The following is a 12,186-nucleotide window of genomic DNA, read 5'->3' on the forward strand; positions in this document are numbered from 1 at the left end:
CCCTTCATCATCTGGGAATGAGGCAAAAGAAACTTGTTAAGCTGGAGGGGGAATGGTGGAGGGAGGAATGTCTCTGACAGAGTAAAACTGGGGTGACCAAGAGGGATAAGCTCTAAGCAAGGTTATCTGGTCTATGAGTGAATGGGAACAGTCAGAGAGTGAAAACATGGACAAAAGAACACAGACAAAATAATGTAGGAGTTGTGAAATGCAGAACAATAAGACACGTCCGGCAGGCATCCACTTCCAGAGGGGGATAAAGCAAAAAGGGTGTATGTGCATGTTTGCATGATTGGATGGGGAGGAGGTGGGGAAGAAATTAACTGAGCCAATATCACAGACAGACAACTGATACGGACAGAAATCAAGTTAACTGAAGTTGTAGACTTCAATGTTAAGTACAGAAGGCTGTAATGCACCCAGATGGAAGATGAGGTACTGTTTCCCAAGCTTGTGTTGGGACTCGTTGTAACAGTTACAGGATGCCACAGAAAGGTCAGAGTGGGAGTGAGATAGAGAATTAAAGTGGCAGGCAATGGGAAGCTCAGGATTGCCCTGTGGACTGAATGCAGATGCTCTGCGAAGTGGTCGCCCAACCTGTATTTGTGTTTTCCCATGCAGAGGGGGGCACGCTGTGAACATCAAATGCAGTACGCTAGACTGGAAGAAGTGCTAGCGAATTGCTCCTTCACCTAGAAAGACTGTTTTGGTCCCTGGATGGTTTATTTTATTTTTACTTTATTTGCTGTATGTCAGTGATAATAAATCTGATTCTGATTCTGATATCCATTGTCTACCATTATCATCATTCTATGTAGAGGACCCTGTTGTTTTTCCCTTGTCTTTGATTGCTCATTTGTTACTTGCCCAGCAATGATCTCATTGCCAATGTAGCATCTATATCTATTTGAGTAAGATGACTAAGAAGGGTAGAGCCTCTAATCAAATATTCTTTATTGAATAGCAATCAACAACCAACTGACAACAGTGGCTGATACAACAATGCATTGAAAATTATACCACATGATGCACATATTTTCTTCAAGTGTACAAGTACTCAATATACTACAATGACCACTGTCTTAAGGAAATTTAGGAATGGACATTAAATGCTAGTCTTCCCAGAGAGGCCCATATTCCATGAATACATTAAAAGAGAAATTCCAATGCTCTTTATGAGAGTTTGTTGTGTGTAACTTTCCTGTCACATGCCCTACACTTCAAAAGTGCTTTGAGGTATCCTGAAGTCATGAAAGGTGCTATGTTAATGATCATCATTATGAAACTGGAACTGAGAATGCAGTAACAAGATCTGTCATGTCAGAAATTTTGTCTTGTTGATTGGAACAATTGCATTTGAGTGTCAAAGAGAAAGCAAATTACCATAGTCTAATGCACATACTAGATTCCCAGGTTCAACAAGTATTCAAATAATGCATTCAAATAAAAAGGTTTAAGTTTCCAAACAATTCCGGGCAGGAGGTGTCACAAGATGTGACGTTTTGCTGCTGTTTATACTGTGGAGTAGCAAATTGACACGCAACGTTAAGATTGCATTTCATGACTTTATATTTTTTGTACAAACATTTTGTATAATACATTATTTATTCAATATAAATTACAGTTAAAACAAAACAAATGCAAACATTTTTAGAAAGCATTGTTAATTTGATTGATTCATCAACAAACTGCAATGTGACTAAAATATTTGCTTCATCTTTACCCTTCATAAATCAACATAAATGTTTGTGTACAGAATTCCAGTGTATGTATTTGCATTGGAAATTTCTATAATAATTATTGAAATAGCATAGGAAGTAGCAGTTGTGGATAGATGTTATTTAAGTTATCCTGAATCACTGTGTATATTTTCAGAGTGTTGTAATCAGAAGAACCAAGTTGCTTTGGCTCAGGGACATTAAAAATCTGAAACAGGAACTCAACCCTCTGCAAGCCCACAAACAGAGATCTAATGGAGATTGGATAAGGGAGCAGGCAACCAATATTCCTACAGGAGGCTTGCTACTCCGCACTGTAAACAGCAGCAAAACATCACATCTTGTGGCTTTACAACAGCTGTGTGCCTTCATTTTAATAATGTTTTTAATTTTAACCCAAGCTGGTTTAGCTTCCCAGGCTTTGCAAAAGCCAACCGGGAAAATAAGGTGAGAAGGATTGTATCCAATGGAATAGTTTCTTTACTGCTGGAGATGCCAGGATGAGCAGAAAATTTTCCAACAGACCCAAAAGTATACAGACTAAATTATCATCGCTCTGCCTCCTGCCTGTCTTGCAACTGTGATTGGATCTGCTCCTGAACATCATTTCAGCCCCCAACATAACAAACCCACTGACCAAGTGCCATCTCCACCCTCCCAGCCCCATGTCAATGATCTGCACCACAACCACAATATACCTTCTGATCACAATTTTCCTCACCCACAAACACATTCTATTCCCAATCATGCATTATCCTTCATAACAAAAAACCACACCTCTCACTGCATATGCAACCTATTCACCATCCATGCCCTCTGACTACTATCTACATCCGAACCACCATCTAACCCTGTGACCAAGTTCTATCTCATTCGACAGATACCCCACACTGAGATCTCTCACACACATCCCTGCTTGAACCCATAACTAGAATTTCTCTCGTCCTCCATGCCTGCCTTTTTGCATGGTAGGCCCTTCTTTTGCAACAATACACAAAAAGTGCTGGAGGAACTCAGCAGGTCAGGCAGCATCCACGGAGAGAAATAAACAGACGACGTTTCCGGCTGAGACCCTTTGTCAGGACTGGAAAGGAAGAGGGCAGAAGCAAGAATAAGAAGGTGGGGGGGGGGGGAGCTCCTCTCCTCCCCTCCCCCATCCTTTATTCCATGGTCCACTGCCCTCTCCAGCCAGATTCCTTCTTCTTCAGCCCTTTGCCTCTTCTACCTATCACCTCTCAGCTTATTACATCTTCTCCCCCTCCCCCACCCACTACCTTCCCCCTCTCACCTGAACTCACCTGTCCCCTGCCTGTGTGTGCTCCTCCCCCTCCACCACCTTCCTATTTTGGCTTCTGCCCTCTTCCTTTCCAGTCCTGATGAAGGGTCTCGGCCTGAAACGTTGACTGTTTATTTCCCTCCATGGATACTGCCTGACCTGCTGAGTTCCTCCCACTTTTTTTGTGTATTGCTCCAGATTCCAGCATCTGCAGAATTTCTTGTGTCTCCGGTCCTTGTGATGGCTGCTTTCTGACATGACGGCACTCTCCTTATCAATTACACAGACTGATGGGGCTGGAAACCTACAGTAAAAACCTTTGTGTTTCCTGTTCAGAACTCCTTCCTCTTGCAGTGAATGAGAATCACAATGAACATCAGTCCCTTATCTCATGGATCTTTACTCTCAGCAAGTGTCTTAGCCAAAGGGCAGCATTCAATGCATTCTCACCATGTATTCCAAAAGCAATCAGTACTATCCGTCAAACATAGGGGCCTTCCAACCATCGTCTTAACACTTGCCACAAGCAAAGTTTTACCAAAAGAAATAAAATAACCTCCCACCTGTACTTATGAAGCAAAAGAAGACGGTAGAGGAAATACCTTTTCAGGATGCCAGTGCTTTCCCTTCAGATGACGCACCATAATTAACAGAAACCAGAATAAGCTCTTTGTTGATGGTTAAGAATTTGGTCATGACTTTGCGTTCTTAAAATTTGTTTTTCCAGTCTCGAGTAACCCTATGATCTGCCAAAGAAATTAATGTTTAAGAATATTGCTTTCCCTTTTTATTATGTATTTTTAGCTCCCTTGTTTGAATATCAAGTTTAGAATGAAAATTATGAAAAACTGGACCAAAGAGCTGAATCTGAAACATGAGGTGAGAGTGACTGCCTTTGTCATTTAGGCAGAATCTGACCCATTGTGGCATCAAGGAGCTCTGGTAAAACTTAAGTGATTGGGCATCAAGGGGAAAATACTCCAATTATTGAAGTCATACCTCGCAGAAGCAAAGATGGTTGTGGTTCTGCGAAGTCAATCATTCCAGGTCAATGTCTGAAAAAGTAGGCCCATTGTTGTTGTTCTTGTTGCTATGGTGAGTAGTACAAATACGGGAGTGGGAGGTCTCATTGCTGTGGTAAGTACTGCGAGAACTAGAGCAAAAGTGAGAGTGAGAGTGGGAAGCAGTTTGAAAAGGTAGGCCCGTTGTTCTTGTTCTTGTTGCTGTGGGGAGTTGATAGGCCTGTTGATGAGCTAATTAGCCAATAAAAAGAAGTTAGGGTCAAGCCAAGCGGCCATTTTGGAGTGGCCATTGCGGGGGTTGGCCAGTGTTAGAGTGCGGAGCTGAGGCTTTGGCTAAAGAGGCTTCGGCGTGAAGAGGTGGAGTAGCTGAGTGGAGGCTTCTGGGGGTTCTCTTTCTTTTGCTGTTAATTGTTATTTTCTCTGTATAGAACAGTGCGAATGGCAGTCAGGGCAGATATATGCTTCTCCTGTAGGACGTGGGAAGTGAGGGAGACTTCCAGCATCCGTGATGACTTCACCTGCAGGAAGTGCGTCCAGCTGCAGCTCCTTACAGACCACGTTAGGGAGCTGGAACTGCAGCTGAATGAACTCCAGATCATTCAGGGAGCTGAGGAGACGATAGATAGGAGCTACCAGCAGGCAGTTACATCTGGAGTAGGTAGTTGGGTGACCATTAGGAGAGGGAAAAGGAATAGGCAGTCAGTACAGGATACCCTGGTGACCGTTTCCCTTGAAAACAAGTATATCATTTTGGATGCTTTTGGGGGGGATGAGTCACCGGTGAAGAGCCACAGCAGCTGGGTTTCTGGCACAGATTCTGTCTCTGTGGCTCAGAAGGGAAAGGAAGTGTGATAGCGATAGGGTATCCGTTGGTTAGGGGGACAGACAGGACATTCTGTGGACAAGAACGAGACTCCCGGATGGTATGTTGCCTCCCAGATGCCAGGGTCAGGGACATCTCGAATCAAGTGCACAGCATTCTTAAGGGGGAGGGTAAGCAGCTAGAAGTCGTGGTGCACATTGGCACAAATGACATAGGTAAGATAAGGGATGAGGTCCTGAAGAGCGAGTATTGGGAGTTAGGAAGGAAGCTAAAAAAGCAGGACCTCAAGGGTAATAATCTCTGGATTGCTGCCTGTGCCATGTGCCAGGGAGGGCAAGAGTAGGAAGATACTGCAGACTAATGAGTTGGTAAAGAGTTGGTGCAGGGGGCCGTGGTTCAGATTTGTGGATCATTGGGATCTCTTCCAGGGTAGTTATGACCTGTACAAAAGGGACGGGTAACACCTTAACTGGAGAGGGACCAAGGTCCTTGCGGGCAGGTTTGCTAGACCTGTTGGGGAGAGTTTAAACTAGCTTGGCAGGGGGATGAGAACCAGAGTGATTAGATGATGGATCAGTTGGTGTAGAAGTAGATGAGATGTGTACAGAGAAGGTGAGGAAGGATAGGCAGAGGATAGGGCATAAATGTAATCAGTTAGATGGGTTGAAATGTGTTTACCTTAATGAGAGAAGTGTTAAGAATAAGGGTGATGAACTTAGAGCATGGATCAGTACATGGAATTACAATGTTGTGGCCATTACAGAGACTTGGCTGTCGCAAGGACAGGAGTGGCTGCTTGAGGTTCCGGGGTTTAGATGTTTCAAAAGGCATAGGGAGGGAGGTAGAAGGGGTGGGGAGAGTGGCATTGCTAATCAGAGATAATATCACTGCTGTAGGAAGGGAGGACATCAAAGAGAGATCGTCCATTGAGTCAGTGTGGATGGAAGTCAGAAACAGGAAGGGAGTGATCACTCTATTGGGAGTATTCTCTAGGCCCCCAAATAGCCATTGGGACACAGAGGAGCAGATAAGTAGGCAGATTTTGGAAAGGTGCAAAAATAACAGGGTTGTTGTCATGGGTGACTTCAACTTACCTAATATTGATTGGCACTTCCTTAGTGCAAAAGGTTTAGATGGGGCAGAATTTATTATGTGTACAGGAAAGATTCCTGACACAGCATGCAGACAGACCAACTGGAGGAGAGGCCATGCTGGATTTGGTATTAGCCAATGAACCTGGTCAGGTGAAAGACCTCTGGGTAGGTAAGCGTTTCAGGGATGGTGACCACAACTCCCTGACCTTTAGCATAGTCATGGACAAAGATAGGAGCAGACATTATGGGAATTGGGGGAGGGCAAATTATGATGGTATTAGGCAAGAACTTGGGAGCGTAAAATGGGAACAGATGTTCGCTGGTAAATGCACCACAGAAATGTGGAGGTTGTTTAGGGACTACTTGCATGGGTTTCTTGATAGGTTTGTCCCGCTGAGACAAGGAAAGGATGGTAGGGTGAAGGAACCATGGTTAACAAGAGAGGTGGAAGCTTCAGTCAAGAGGAAGAAAAAAGCATATTTAAGGTTTAGGAAGCAAAAATCAGACATGGCTCTTGAAAGTGAAAAGGTAGCCAGGAAGGAGCTTAAGAAGGGAGAACTAGAAGGGGACATGAGAAGGCCTTGGCAAGTACAGTAAAGGAAAACCCTAAAGTGTTCTACACATACATGAAGAACAGGAGGATGACAAGAGTGAGGGTAGGACTGCTCAGGGAAAAAGGCGGAAACGTGCCTGGAGGCAAAGGAGGTAGGGGAGGTCCTGAATGTATACTTCGCTTCAGTGTTCACCAGGGACAGGGACTTAGATGAAGGTGAGGTTAGCATAGAACAGGCAAATGTGTTGGAGCATGTCAAGGTTAAGAAAGAAGCAGTGTTGGAGCTACTAAAAAGCACTAGGATTGATAAGTCCCTGGGGTCGGATAGGATATACCCCAGGTTGCTATGGGATGTGAGGGAGGAGATTGCTGGAGCATTGACAATGATCTTTGAGTCCTCCCTGGCCATGGGGGTGATACTGGAAGATGGTAAACGTTGTTCCATTGTTCAAGAAAGGTAAAAGGGATTATCCAATGAATTATAGACCAGTGAGTCTTATGTCAGTGGTGGGCAAATATTGGAGAGGATTCTTGGGAAAAGGATTTATGAGCTTTTGAAGAAGCATCATCTTATTAGGGATAGTCAACATGGCTTTGTGAGGAGCAGGTCGTGCCTCATGAGCCTAAGGGAGTTTTTTGAGGAAGTGACAAGACAAATTGATGAAGGTAGTGCGGTGGATGTGGTATCTATGGATTTTAGCAAGGCGTTTGACAAGGTTCCCCATGGTAGTCTCATTCAGAAAGCCATGAGGTCTGGGATCCATGGAAAATTGGCTGTGTGGATTCAAAATTGGCTTGCTCACAGAAGGCAGAGGGTGGTTGTAGAAGGGGAGTATTCGACCTCGTGGTCGGTGACTAGTGGTGTTCCGCAGGGATCTGTTCTGGGACCCCTGCTCTTTGTGATTTTTATAAATGATTTGGATGAGGAAGTGGAAGGATGGATTGGTAAGTTTGCAGATGACACAAAGGTTGGTGGTGCAGTAGATAGTCCAGAAAGTTGTCGTAGGTTGCAACAGGACTTAGACAAGATGCAGAGCTGGGCAGAGAAGTGGCAGGTGGAGTTCAATCCGAAAAAGTGTGAAGTGATACGCTTCGGAAGATTGAACTTGAAGGCAGAGTACATGGTTAATGGCAGGATTCTTAGCAGTGTGGAGGAACAGAGAGATCTTGGGGTTCAAGTACATAGATCCCTCAAAGTGGCCTCACAAGTGGATAGGACAGTTAAGAAGGCATATGGTGTGCTGGCCTTCATTAGATGGGGGATTGAGTTCAAGAGCTGAGAGGTAATATTGCAGTTCTATAAGACTCTGATTAGACCACACTTGGAATATTGTGTTCATTTCCGGTCACCACATTATAGGAAGGTTGTGCAAGCTTTGGAGAGAGTACAGAGGAGATTTACATGGATGCTACCTGGGTTGGAGAGCATGTCTTATGAGGAGAGGTTGAGCGAGTTAGAGCTTTTCTCCTTGGAGCGACGGAGCATCAGAGGAGACTTGATTGAAGTCATATAAGATTATGAGAGGCATAGACAGAATGGACAGCCAGCATCTTTTCACATGAGAGGCATAGACAGAATGGACAGCCAGCATCTTTTCCCAGGGTTGCAATGGCCAGTACTAGAGGTCACCCGTTTAAGGTACGTGGAGGAAAGTTCAGGGCACATGGCAGAGGTAGTTGTTGTTTTTTTTTACACACAGAGTGGTGGGTGCCTGGAATGCACTGCCGGGGGTGGTGGTAGGGGCCAATATGATAGGGTTATTTAAGAGACTATTAGATGGGCTCATGGACGAAAGAAAAATAGAGGGTTATGAAAGGTGAAGTAGAGAGGGGGATAGATAGAATGGGGAAAAGGTTAATATAGGTTGGAACAATATCGTGGGCCGAAGGGCCCGTACTGTTTGATGTTCTATGTTAGTGCTGTCCCCTTGCCCCCAGCCATCTTCAGTTGTTTCATCAAAAGCCTTCCTTCCATCATAAAATCAGGAATGGAGATGTTCACTGATAATGGCACAATATTCAGTTCCATTCACAACTCCTTAGCAAATGCAGCAGTCCATGTTTGCATGTGGTAACGCCAACACAACATTCAGGCATGGGCTGATAAGTAAGGCTTATGCCACAGAAGTGCCAGGCAAAGACCATTTCCAATAAAAGAGAGACTAAACGCCCACCATTGGCATTCAATAGCATTACCATCACCTGGTCGGCAACCACAAACATTCGGGTGGCGGCCATAAATCAGAAACTCAGATGGGCTAGCAACATAAATACAGAGGGAACAAGAGCAGGTTGAAGGTTGGGTGTCCTGTTCAACTGACTCACGTCCTGACACTTTAAGGTCTTTCCATCATCTAGAAGTCACATGCCAGGAATCGATGGAACATTCTTCAATTGCCTGGATGAGTGCAAATGGTAACAACTCTCAAGATGCTCAACGTCATCCAGAACAAAGTAGCCCACATTTCTGGTCTCCATCTACCATCATAAATATTAATTACCTCTACCACTGCTGCATAGTGGCTGCAGTGTGTGGCATCTACAAACCATTGTACTCATTAAGGCTACTTTGGTAGCACTGTCCAAACCCACAAATCTATCATCATCGTGGGGAAGGTTTTCAGGTGCATGGAAACACCACCAGCTGCTGGTTCCCCTAAAAGTTGCCTCCATCCTGACTTGGTGATACATCGTTCTTCCTCAAATCACCACTTCTAAATCCTGAAACTCCTTACCGAACAGCATTGTGGAAATACTTTCACCAGAAAGACTTTATTAGTTCAAGAACATGTCTCACCATCTTCTTCTGAAGGATAACTAAGATGGGAAAATAAACATGGAGCCACACAACTAGTCACTGCCTTCTTATTCACTATACCCAAGAGTTCAGTATGGAGTTCTTCCGTAGCCTTGTTTTGCAATTCCCTTGGTGTTAATTACTGTGTCCCCAATCTTGGTTGATTGATGAGTTAAAACATCTGCGATGAAATGGCTTCATGTCTTCACTCAGACTGTGTATGAATTGGTCCATCCACTTACCCAACGTTCATACATTTGCCTCAAAATTGCGTCTTTTTGCGGAGCTCCAGCTACTTTCACTGCTGTGAATTTGGTCACTGAACTTAGGCTCTGACAAACACCCCTCACCTCAATGGCAAGTCGATGGACAGAACAGGAGGTCTGATGTGTCTACATTTGACCTCCAGTGTTTCTCTATTTCTGCACTGCAAGCACGCAAGTCCAAAGTGTGTTGTGATGCATTCTACAGCTAGCTGGTAGTTGTGTGCAGACTCACCATTACCACTTGTGCAGGAGTCTGAAACTATGGGCTGTAAATAAGATTATCACAATAAAGTAGAACAATGTTTCTCAGGTAATGATGAGAATGTAAAATTCAGTACCAAAAGTAGTCATTGAACATGGCTTGGGTGCATTTTAAAGGAAGCCAACGGTAAAATGGGAGAAAATAATACAAGGATACATTGGCAATATGAGATGAAGGAGAATGGGAGGAAAGCTGAGGAGCATTCATTCCAAAATAGACTAGTTGGGCCAATAACCTGTTTCTGTAATGCAAATTCTGTGTACTTACAAATATTCAGTCAACCCAGTGTTTCAAGAACAATCCTTTAAGCTGATTGCAATTGCAAACTATCTTGTTCCATTCAAGCTACAAATACTTTTTTCTGAAGTTGCTGTGTTGCTTGGAGTTTCTCTCCCTCTTTCTCCTTCTCTCAATCTCTGTCTCTGTCCAGTATTCGCCATTAACTGGCATGTGCCACAAAAATAATTTTTTTTATCTCTTCTACAATTACCTTCAGTGTTTGCTTGACAAAATCCATACACTTATATAATCTCTCCTCCCAGCTTAAGTCTTGGATATGTTTCTTGATAACAGATCTTTACCTAGCATGATTCCAAGGGTAGACAAATTTCATCCCTCTCCAATCAAAGATATATCCATTAACCCAATCCATTCTGCTTTTTTTGCTCTTAAGCATTGTCTCACATTTTTTGTACAAACCTTTTCTAAAATACCCATAAACTACATTAAGTATCTTCTCTTTAAACAGAAGATACACTAGATTGAACATTTTAATATACACATTGCTTAATATGTTGAGTCAAGGTGAATTATTAACATTCAGAAAGCAGTTGAAATCCGTCATAATGATTTATGTCATGAACTGAAGAGTCAAAATGAACAACATATTTGCAATTCACTTCTCTGAACATTCTCCATGCTCAGAGATATAACAATGCTTTGGTGTTATTCAGTGCTTTGGCCTATACAGTGTATTAACTAATTGTCATTAATTGCCATGCAAATGAGCTGTAATTAACAGAGATGAAATATTATCCCTCATGTCCTAGTGATTACATTTTCCTAGTTTCACAAAGGTAGGATTCAGATTACCAAATTGTACATTGTATCAATGTATTTACACCTAGAGTTTTGCACCTGGTTTATATACCAAATTCTTGGGCACATCTGGAGTAAATTGAAAAGGCCACGTACAACAATATTTATCTCCTCTTCTTCTCAGAAGAAAAAAGGGAGAGTGGTTCTGTCTTGATTTTTTCCTAGCATATTGGTACTGGGCACAAGATTGGTATCAAATGGCCCATCCCCTCAGCTGATAAAGAACCTTAAAAAGAATGAGGAGATTATGGAGTGTTAATTGTATTTCTCCTGCCACAGATATTGCCCGACTTTGAGTACTTAGCAGCATTTTCTTGTTTTACTTGAGAAAAGAAAGTTGACAGGACAGCAACTTTTCAAGATTTGAGTCACAACAAGACTACTTATTGACTCTGTTTTCAATTTTAAATTAATTCATGGAATTCAATGTGTTTTACAAGCTAGCACAACTTCAGCATCTGATCCTATAAAAAAAGTTAAGTGATGTGTTGTTGGCCTTCTATCAATGCCAATTTCCCAACATCAACATTATCAAACCTAAAAACTATTGAGGTGAATTTTTGGAAATTAATTCTCTTGCATTATTGGGATAAGTTCCGCAAATACCTTGTGCCCTTACTAAACATTTTCTTGAGTTTGAGTTTCATAACGTGAAATCTTATCAGTATGAAGTTGTGCCCTTCATTTCCTGTTGAATAATGATCAAAACTATTCCTTTGACATTATTTTGGGGGATGTTCAGACCAGCCCTTTTGAAAGAAATATGATTTGGAATACTTTTTGCATTATCTTGAACTCCACAGTTCCTTTCATAATCATTTGCATTATTTCTCCATGTTAAGTCTGTTTTACATTGTTAATAAACACGTTTGATTCTGCATTTATTCAATTACTTGCCTCAGTAAAATTACTTCCATTAATTTTGCAGTATTCACCCAACTCAGTTGGCAACAATAAATTTACAGGTTCATTCTCCAATGCAATGTTATAAAGTAGTCAGACTACAACACAAAGGGAATCCTGTAATGGCAGATGTTATCCTTTGGATATGACATTATAATCGAGGCTTTTCCTGCTTTGTCAGATGGACGTTGGAGATACAATAAGCTCATTCAATGAAAAGCAGTGAATTATGTAAACATTTCGCCCTTAATACTTCAAAATTTAGATCATTCATTCTTTGCTTATGGAAAGTTACTGGGCTGAAAGTGGCTGCTGACATAATCACAGTCAATGAAGTTGAATGCAATTGACTATATGTGAAGTGCTTTGGCACA

The sequence above is a fragment of the Pristis pectinata genome, chromosome 3, assembly GCF_009764475.1.
Source record: "Pristis pectinata isolate sPriPec2 chromosome 3, sPriPec2.1.pri, whole genome shotgun sequence".
Classification (NCBI taxonomy): domain Eukaryota; kingdom Metazoa; phylum Chordata; class Chondrichthyes; order Rhinopristiformes; family Pristidae; genus Pristis; species Pristis pectinata.